This window comes from Phoenix dactylifera, chromosome 4, assembly GCF_051530095.1.
Source record: "Phoenix dactylifera cultivar Ajwa chromosome 4, Ajwa_hap1_PhDact_Kaust_v1.1, whole genome shotgun sequence".
NCBI classification, from domain to species: domain Eukaryota; kingdom Viridiplantae; phylum Streptophyta; class Magnoliopsida; order Arecales; family Arecaceae; genus Phoenix; species Phoenix dactylifera.
The window spans coordinates 32,179,265-32,188,889 of NC_143193.1; the positions used below are offsets into that span (position 1 = coordinate 32,179,265).

At 37.2% G+C, this 9,625-nt stretch overlaps 1 non-coding gene across 1 annotated transcript; it reads right to left on the reverse strand.

The window, feature by feature from the left end:
- Positions 1–8,565: 8,565 nt before the first annotated feature.
- LOC120113197 (small nucleolar RNA R71) lies at positions 8,566–8,674 on the reverse strand. Its single transcript, XR_005515000.2, has one exon. It is a non-coding gene; the product is annotated as a small nucleolar RNA R71 (small nucleolar RNA).
- Between the last annotated feature and the right edge of the window lie 951 nt (positions 8,675–9,625).

Consider the following 9,625-nt stretch of genomic DNA (forward strand, 5'->3'; position numbering starts at 1 on the left):
TACATCTCATATGGTGTTTTAATCATAGACTTACTCGGAACCTTATTAAGAACATAACAAGCCATTTCGAGTGCATATCCCCAGAAGGATATCGGCAGACTAGCATTGCCCATCATAGATTGAACCATGTCTAACAAAGTTCGATTCCTCCTTTCTGACACACCATTATACTGTGGTGTTCCAGGAGGAGTCCACTGAGAGAGAATCCCATTCTCTCCTAGATATGTCATGAAGTCACTTATGAGGTATTCACCTCCTCCGTCTGACTGAAGAGTTTTAATACTCTTTCCAGTTTGTTTCTCTACTTCATTACGAAATAGTTTGAACATTTCAAATGATTCAGACTTATGTCTCATAAGATAGACATACTATACCTAGATAGGTCGTCTGTAAACGTAATAAAATAGGAATATCCACTTCTGGCTTTTGTTCTCATTGGCCCACATACATCAGAATGTACAAGGCTCAATATATCATTGGCTCGTTTACCTTTTCAAGTAAAAGGTAACTTGGTCATCTTTCCAAGAAGACAGGATGTGCAGGTAGTCAATGATTCACAATCATCAGCTTTGAGGATACCCACTTGAGTTAACATGTTTATCCTTTTCTTGTTAATGTGACCTAGCCTGCAGTGCCAAAGGTAAACATCGAAGACACTATCTATTCTAGGGTGCTTACTTGACGTGTACATTACATTAACAAGTTGTGATAATAAGTAGATGCCATCGCTCAATCGTCCATTCATTACATTAACATCATTCATAATGATATCACAAGAATATTTTTTTATTAAAATTTCATAACCATTCATGGCCAAAAGGCTTATGAAAATTACATTCAATAAGAACGTAGAACAATAGTGACAATCACTCAAGACAACTATATGAGAATTGAAAACAAGTTTGAGATTTTCTAAAGCTAGAACTAGAACAGATCTTCCATCTCCAACATTCAGGAATCTCTCGTTGTTTCCAAATCTCTCATTGATCTGAAGTCCTTGCAACGAATTGTATATATTAAACGGACTTCCAGTATCTAATATCCAGGTCGAATTATCACATATAGAAAAATTACAAGGTGTTATCATATAAATACCTTGATCAGCAACTGATTGCCCTTTTCTCTTGCTTGGCCTATTCGGATCAAGTGAGGTAAGGTACTGAGGACAATTTCTCTTTCAGTGCCCCTGCTTCTTGCAATAGAAGTATTTTGCCTGACTCTGGTCAGCCTTAATCTTTTTTGTCTGACTATGCGGAGTTTTCAGCTTTCTAAGCTAGCTATTAAAGTTGGGTCCTGTCAGCTTATCACTATCCAATAGCGATTGGAGTGACAAATTTGTGGCCATTTCTGCATAAAGAAAAATCATGAACCTAATTAGTATATGAATTAATTAGACCTAAAGACTTGAACTTTAGTCTAAAGGTTCTTCTACTATTTTTATACAAATTGGTAGCCTCTACCTCCAATTCGAAGAATTACTATTAACCCTTTAGTGGGCACTAGAATCCATTTGATCACATATGGGCCCGAGTGTGGCTCGGCTAACCCATGTGCATCAATAGGTAGGTTCTTAACCAATTGTTTCATCCAAACAATTTCTAGTATTAATTTTGCCCCAAGCACCTCTTCGGCAGGCATGTGGCGCCTCCACCGAAAGTCCTGGTTAGGTCTAACCATTAACATAATAGGATTCAGTGTAATCTACTAATAGATGACCAGGCCCGAGTGTGGCTCGGCTAACCTGATTATCTATCAGGGAGCACTATTGAATCATCATATTATGGATGATAATTCCAATGGTTGATAAGAACCAGGCGTGCGGTGCCTCCAATGATTATCGAACCATTGGACCTATTATCGTTCAATTTAATGGGAGGCTTTGAGCTAGTTATCTCTATAACTATTTCATTTTAGGAACCTAATAATTTTAGAGGATTTGATTCAATTGAGAAGAGAAGAGAAGAACCGGTTAATCCAGATCCTCCCACTGACTTCATCAAGTCAGATTAATAAGAACTAGATTCAATCTGATTACGGAGGCACCTAAATCAGTCAGACTGATTTTTCTTAAAGGCATGGGTCAACTCGAATCATTAAGTGATCTAATCAAAAAATGATTGACCAAGTCGGCCAGGTAAGTGAGATCGGTGGGAGGGACATGCCATTAACTCGACAAAGACGAATCAGTACGAGTAGCTTCTAATTAAAAACCACCGATCAAGACTGCCAAACTTATCTTAGACACCGACTGGTTAATCAATTTTGATTTGATTACTCAAATGACTCGGGCTCAACCTCTGAGCCTCAATCAAGTTTCATCTTGGTCTAATCAAAGACATGAAATTTGATCAACTACAACTATTGTATTTGATCTAGAGTTTTCTTGATCTAATCTAGTTACTACTTAATTAGATTTGACCAATTAACTCTAATTAGACCATGTTTGATTCTAACACTAGGTCTAACCCAATCTTAAGAACTTGATTTGAGCTAAGCCAAATGCCCCAAGAATTATGCAATGTCATTGAATTGAATTCACAATTCTAGATCTAGGTTTTATATCACTTAATTCTTAATTAAGTGTAAGCTTATGAAAATTTCAGATCATTGCATATTCTTTTTATTACATATTAATTACAAAGTTTCAGTTCTTAAAACTTATTTTTAGATCTGAGATTTACAATTAATTATGTTTAATTCAGATTTAATTCATGTTTAAATCTTAGATGATTTATGTTCATATATCACATATACAAACTAATATGAATTAACTTAAACAACATACATCATATGCATTTGTTTTCAGATTTGATTTGTTATACAAAATCAGAAAATAAATAAATCATAAATTTCATTTAGATCTAATCTAAACAAGTTTATGAAATCAGATTTATTCATGTTCTTTATATCATATATACATCAACATGAATTTACCTAGATCTAATGCATCACATGCAACTGATTTTCAGATCTAATTAATCATGCAAAATTAGTAACTAAATCATTCATAAATACTCTTTAGATTTGATCTAAACACGTTTATAAATCTCAGATTTAATTACAAAGATTAAAATAGATTTTAATCTACCTTTCGTTGTTCATCTTCCAGGATCAATCACAGTGCCACCCCTACATGCCATAGGAGATCCCATCTAATGGAAAAAGAGGGTAACAAACCCTTCTTTCTCCTATGACTGGAAGGCCTAGTGATTAATCCAATTAGATTACCAAACTACCTAGATTAATATAACTGTTTTAAGCATAAACAATTTAAACATTCAATGAACCTTGGCTCTGATACCATTGAAAGGAGCCCTTGCGAGCTGCATGCATTTATTTTCAAAAATTACAGTGGAAACATTTAAAAATTAAACTATTTAATTTTCATGCATGCTAAAGATCAGATCTCTACAACAAAAATAAGAACCATGATTTAAATATTTATGTAAAGTATGAAACAATAATTTCAGCAACCATGTTTAAGATCTAATCTTAACTTTAATGAGATCAAATATCATACCTGATTCTTTGGAGGTCTTGGATGACTTCTTGATCACATTTTGCAGCCGCACACGCATCCGACCTCTATAGATTGTCCACGTGAAGCTCTAGGTAGATCGTCTTCCGCGGAAGTGCTAGCTCGCATAGGAATGTTGCAATGGCTGAAACTTTCTCCTTCGAAATACTCAATCTTTGATTGTTCTTTAAGGAGATAGAGGATGGACATGAGGAAGAAGGAGGAGAAGGGATTGCGGCCCTCAGAGAATTTTTTTAGAATTTTTTGAAACCTCTAAATATTATATATTTGGAACCCTAGGCATGGGGGTCCTTTATGGCCACAAGACCCCCCCACGCCTCACACCTAATTTAGCCAATTAATTTGGCTGATAAAATTTCCAAAAAATTCTAGCAATTCGGCAGCTAAGAGGAGATAAACATATCTTAATTTTGTGCATTTTGGATTCCTAGAAAATAGGAATTCATGCATCCAAAGTTCAACTGCAGACCACCCTATTTCATGTGCCATGCAATCCCTACAAATTAGAAATTTCATCATAATCATTTTAGGAAGATTTGAGGTTCCATTTTTATAAAACATATAGCCCCACGCCTCCTCTCTTTTCATGCCAATTTTTGGCCAAAAATAAAGAGGATAGATGTGGAGAATTTTGGGGATAAATCAAAGTGTCATTCTTCTCCAAGAAAGATAAGGATGGGTTCCTAAAATTTAGGAATTCTTCTTCTTATCCAATTCTGATTATTTAAACTCATAATCCTCATCAAATAAGGTCTTCTAATTGATTTGGGTTAAGTCCAATCTAATTGGGTCAAGCTCAATCTACTTGGGTTGAACCCAATCCAATTAGGTCAAACCCTGATGTATCCCAAATTGAATGCTATTCAATTTGGCTCAACCTAAGCCCAAATTACTCAATCAAATTAAGTTCATTAGCAATCTAATTACTAATTAATTCTTCAATAATTCAATAATTATTTTAATGCAACCTTTGCTTAGGATATTTTGTCAATTGAATTGATCGATGTACACCTGGATGATTCTTAATCATCGATCAGCCATTTGCTAATGTATTTCAACTTTACAAATTCTGTGACTCCTCACAAGGATTACCTTGGCTAAGGTTTTGCTAAATTGAACACAAGGGCATTATCTCCTATCACCAGGAGGGGTCAATTCCATCTTGACTCACACACCGACTTCGCAAGTACTTGACTGCACCCAGTAATCTTCCGTCACTGAATTAGAAACTCAGATAGTCCGGTACCAAAGTACAGTGAGTTGCTTGCTAGTCACCATGGTGATCTCAGAATGGAGGGACATATATATCCATATCCACTTGGAACATCTCTTGACAGCAAAGTGTTCCGGAATTGGTCACGTTCAGTGAAATGTAATCCTACACTTCACCTATGTGGCATATCAGTGTCTCTACACTCCTTGGTTAAGAGAACAACAAACGATATGGCACACAACGACCTATTCTTGATAATGCTATTGTCCTAGTAATAGCATGTCGTTTGGTCGCGAATTGGTTTTAGGATTCATAGACAAATCCTCCTTTATCTCTTAAAAGAGTCCTAACGATTTCATCACATCACAAGAGTTCAGAAAGATGTACAGAATATATGCAATAAATAATGCTAAATAATCTTTTATTAATTCATTAATTCATATACAATTCAATCATCAACAAGCCGACGATTGACTTTTAGGACACAATTTCCAACAAATTTTTTCTATGCCGATGATCTTTCTTTTGTCGTTGTCACTGATGAGAGCACAAAAGTACGATCTAAGTACCAATTAACTTAGCCTAATGCTAGCAAAATAATGATAAATAATAGGTGTTAACATTTACATAATTAAATATTTTATCCTTAGCACTTATTATAATTTTTATTATTATTTTATTCATCTAAAAAGAATGCATCTTCCCAATTGCAGAACAGAGTCCATGACTCTCCTTTCGTGCACCCGAGCGACTTCCCATATTCCGCGATGCAACCCAAGCTTCCAACCATCTGTAGTCAATTGATTTTGTGATTCCAAATCAGCATCACCCTAAGCGCCAGCATAAGTTGTTTTCCATCTTCACCGTCCATGTTCAGCGCATCCATCTCCTCCTCCCGTGAAGTCTCCCAGCATCTCGTGCATCCCAGCTTCCTCCAAGCATCCAACCGTGATCTTCACCTGCCACGTCCCTGTGCGTCATCCGAATCCCAAGCCTATCGCGTCCGTCTTCTCCGAATGTCCCGCAAAGCATCCTCCTGCGAGCCTCCCGAGATGCTGGCTCATGGCATCCGCGATCTTCCGGAATCCCGGATCCACGGCATCCGATCTTCTTCTCCAATGCATCTCACGCATTCCATCCCGCCTGCAGCCATCCGTGAGCCAGCGATCAGCCCCTTCCAGCATCCGCATCTTCATCCGTCCGCAATCTCCCAGCCGAGATCAACGTCCATGCCCTCCGCATCAGTTTCTTCAGCGTGCGGTTCATCCGTCCGCGTTCACAGAGCAGATTAGCGCCCCATCTTCCACGATCAACCCTCTCTGTGAATCAAGCATCCCGTGTGCCATCCTTTCCTTTCGTTCACAGAGGCCATTCCTCCGCCCTAATTCTCTCACGCAGAAGATCATATTCTCCACTTGATAGGTCGGGAAGGCTATAAAAGGGGGCTAGGAGGGATTCAAGGGGGCACCGGGCGATTGAGAAAAAAAAAAGAAAATAGAGAAGGGAAGAAAGAAAGAAACAGGGTATGCCCTGTTTCTAAAAAGAAAAAAAAAAGAAGAAAAAAAACAAGGGAGTTGATGTCAAAGGATTTGATGTTTGTAATGGCTTGCTAACTCCTTTAGCAAAGGGTGATGGATGAACCCTTGTCATGTTGCTTTCGTCAAGTACACTCTAAACTTTTATTCTAGTTGATTTATATCCATTGGTATGTTTTGGATTCTTGCATATTTATTTATTAGATAGATCTTGTATGGTTTATATATATTGATGCATGGATTGTTTCAATTTTTGATTTGTCGTAGACGTAACCAGTACGATAAATACTTGGATGTTGAATTCATGTTTTCAAATTATATATTCCATGATTAGAACTATTCTATCTAATTATCCTTAATCAAGAATCACAGAATTTAATTGTTGAAAACAACATTGTCAAGGGGAAATCCAGATTCCTAGCTTTCTCTATATTCTTGAACTTTGTTTAATTACCTATTATTCTCTGCTTTTAATTTCTGAAAATCAACGAAAAATTGCATCTGAAATTACACTAATAATTCATAGACCGCTCCCTGAGGATTCGACCTCGGACTTTCGAGTATACTACTTGTGCGATTCTCCTGCACTTGGGATACCATTTTTACGAACGCATCAAGTTTTTGGCGCCGTTGCCGGGGATCGGCTGAGTTATTAGTATAATTTTAGACTTAATTAGTACCTTAGTAGTTAGTCTTTTTCTTTCAAAAAAAAAAATTTTAAACCTTTACTACTGTTTTCATTCCCTGCACAATCTGCATCAAATTCTGATATCAGAGAAAGTCACCGTCTGATTGGACTCAACTTTGGTCGGCCGGTGCAAGACGCATTTTTCGATAATCGAAACGGTCTGTTTGACATTTTGAGACTTTTAAGACCATTAGATTAATACGAAACCTTACTGCTTTCTGTTTTGAATTTTCTGCATTTAAATTTTTTTTTAGAATCAGAATTTTATTGTTATCATATCTTATTAACCCTTGTTGCTAATTGAAAATTGATAAAAAAAAAACTTTAAGAAAAGATCAAGGGTGACCATTCAAAAAAAAAGAAGAATTCAAAATTTCAAATTTCAAATTTTAGAATTCAAATTTCAAATTTTAACTAATAAAAAAAAAGAAATAAATAATTTGCTTGATCAATTATTCAATATAATTTAATGTCATGTCATAAAACATTAAAAAAAAAATCTTTTGATTGTTGCATATAGTATGAGGCATCAGCATAAAATATTTTAAGGGCTGAACCCATTAAAAAAGATAAGGTCGAGATTTCATCACTCGTCCTTAGCCCAAAAATCACCCTAGTGCATAAATATCCTAAGCTTAACTAAAATCAACTAGACGTTGGCCCCTAAGGACATTCGAGCTCAATAGGACGAAGATCACCGAAAGTTGCACCAATTTTGCTCTATGGCCCAGTTGATGTCTAGGCAAGCTTTGTCCCTCTAAGGGAGACAGTCTCTATTCGAGAAAAGTGGGTTTTAAGTGGGACCTTTGCTAAACGCATCGTGACCCCTCCACTTACCTGGGAGCTTACTTGGTCGACTAGGTTACTATATCGGATTGGAGGCTTAGGTGTCCTCTTCAAACCAGTTAGAAGCTGTCTAGAAATTTAAGAAAAACATTAGAAATTGAGGTGTAATGTTTTGATGCATGCTTTATTGTGATTTTTGTTTTACAGTATTAGGGTGTCGTTTTAGATATCTTTAGGTGGTACTTGTACTTAAAAATATAAAAAAAAGGAAGAAAAATATTTTGCATGCTAAAGTGGAATAGGGATGACACCGGTCGATTAAGTCGTACAACTTTAGATCATCCCTAAGGACACATCCCTGAAATTCCTTCGCAGTATCTCACACCTTGTGAGATGGCTGATTTAAATGAAGATGCGGGGAGTCACCACGATCGAGAACGTAAACCCCATGTTATGACTCTAAGACAATACCTACAACCGACTAGGACTAGTCAGCCTTCATGCATAATTTTTCCTGATAATGTAGGACATTTTGAAATCAAACCAGGGGTAATCCAATTGTCGCCCAAGTTTCACGGGTTAGAGCCCGAAAGTTCGTATCTTCATTTAAAGGATTTTGAAGAATTGAGCATTACCTTTAGAGTGCCGAACGTCACCGAGGATGTCCTCAAGCTGACGTTGTTCCCTTTATCTCTAAAGGATAAGGCTAAAACATGGCTAAACTCCTTGCGACCTAAATCAATAAGAACTTGGCAAGATATGCAGAGAAAATTTTTGAAGAAGTTCTTTCCCGCACAAAGAACCAACTTTTTGAAAAGACATATCAGCAATTTCCAACAAAAAGATAATGAAACATTTTATGAATATTGGAAAAGATTTAAAGACCTTCTTCTCTCATGCCCTCATCACGGGTTCGAAACTTGGAGAACTATTAGCTTCTTTTATGAAGGTCTATCTCCACAGTTGAAATAGTTTGTAGAGACCATGTGCAATGGTAGATTTTTTAGAAAAACAACCTGATGAGGCATGGGAGTATTTGGATTCCCTTGCTGAGACTGCCCAACTTTGGGATAACGGGGATAGAAACAATAAGTCTTTACCTAAGCCTACTAGCTCTATATAGGGAGGCCTTTACAACCTCAGAACTGAGGATGAACTTCATGCTAAAATGGGCAGCCCTCACTAGGAAGGTAGAAGAAATTGAGCTTAGGAAGGTTGAGCCTGTCAAGACTATAGAGCTTAGAAACGAGTGTTGTGGTATCTGTGATATGTCTGGTCATACCACTACAGATTGCTCCACCATACCGACATTCAAAGAAGTCTTGCACGATCAGCAAATGCTATGAACTCCTACCAAAAGCCTTATAACGATCCATACTCGAATACCTATAAACCTGGTTGGAAGAATCATCCAAATTTTAGGTGGAGAAACGATCATCCTCAACAGTCACACCATTCAGCTCCTCCACCTGCACATCCTGCTTTTGCATCACCACCCACTCAGAAGCCGAATATCGAGGATACCTTACAATCTATACAATATTTTCTACAAGGTCAAGCTAATATCAATGCTCAAAATACTCGAAATTTTGAAGATATAAGGAACCAATTGTCAATGTTGACTACCGTCCTAAGTACTCAGGAGAAGGGTAAGCTTCCAGCTCAACCCCAACCTAACCCACAAGTGCACGGTAGTAATAATACGGCTCCTTCTAGTTCGCATACAGAACATGCAAAGAGCATCATGACTTTGCGTAATGGAAAAGTCATTGATCAGACCGTCCCATTGAGACCACAGGTCACTTCTAATTCTGATGTTTCCAAAGCCGATGAAAGGGACAAAGAAGAAGTTAAGGTCCCAACTT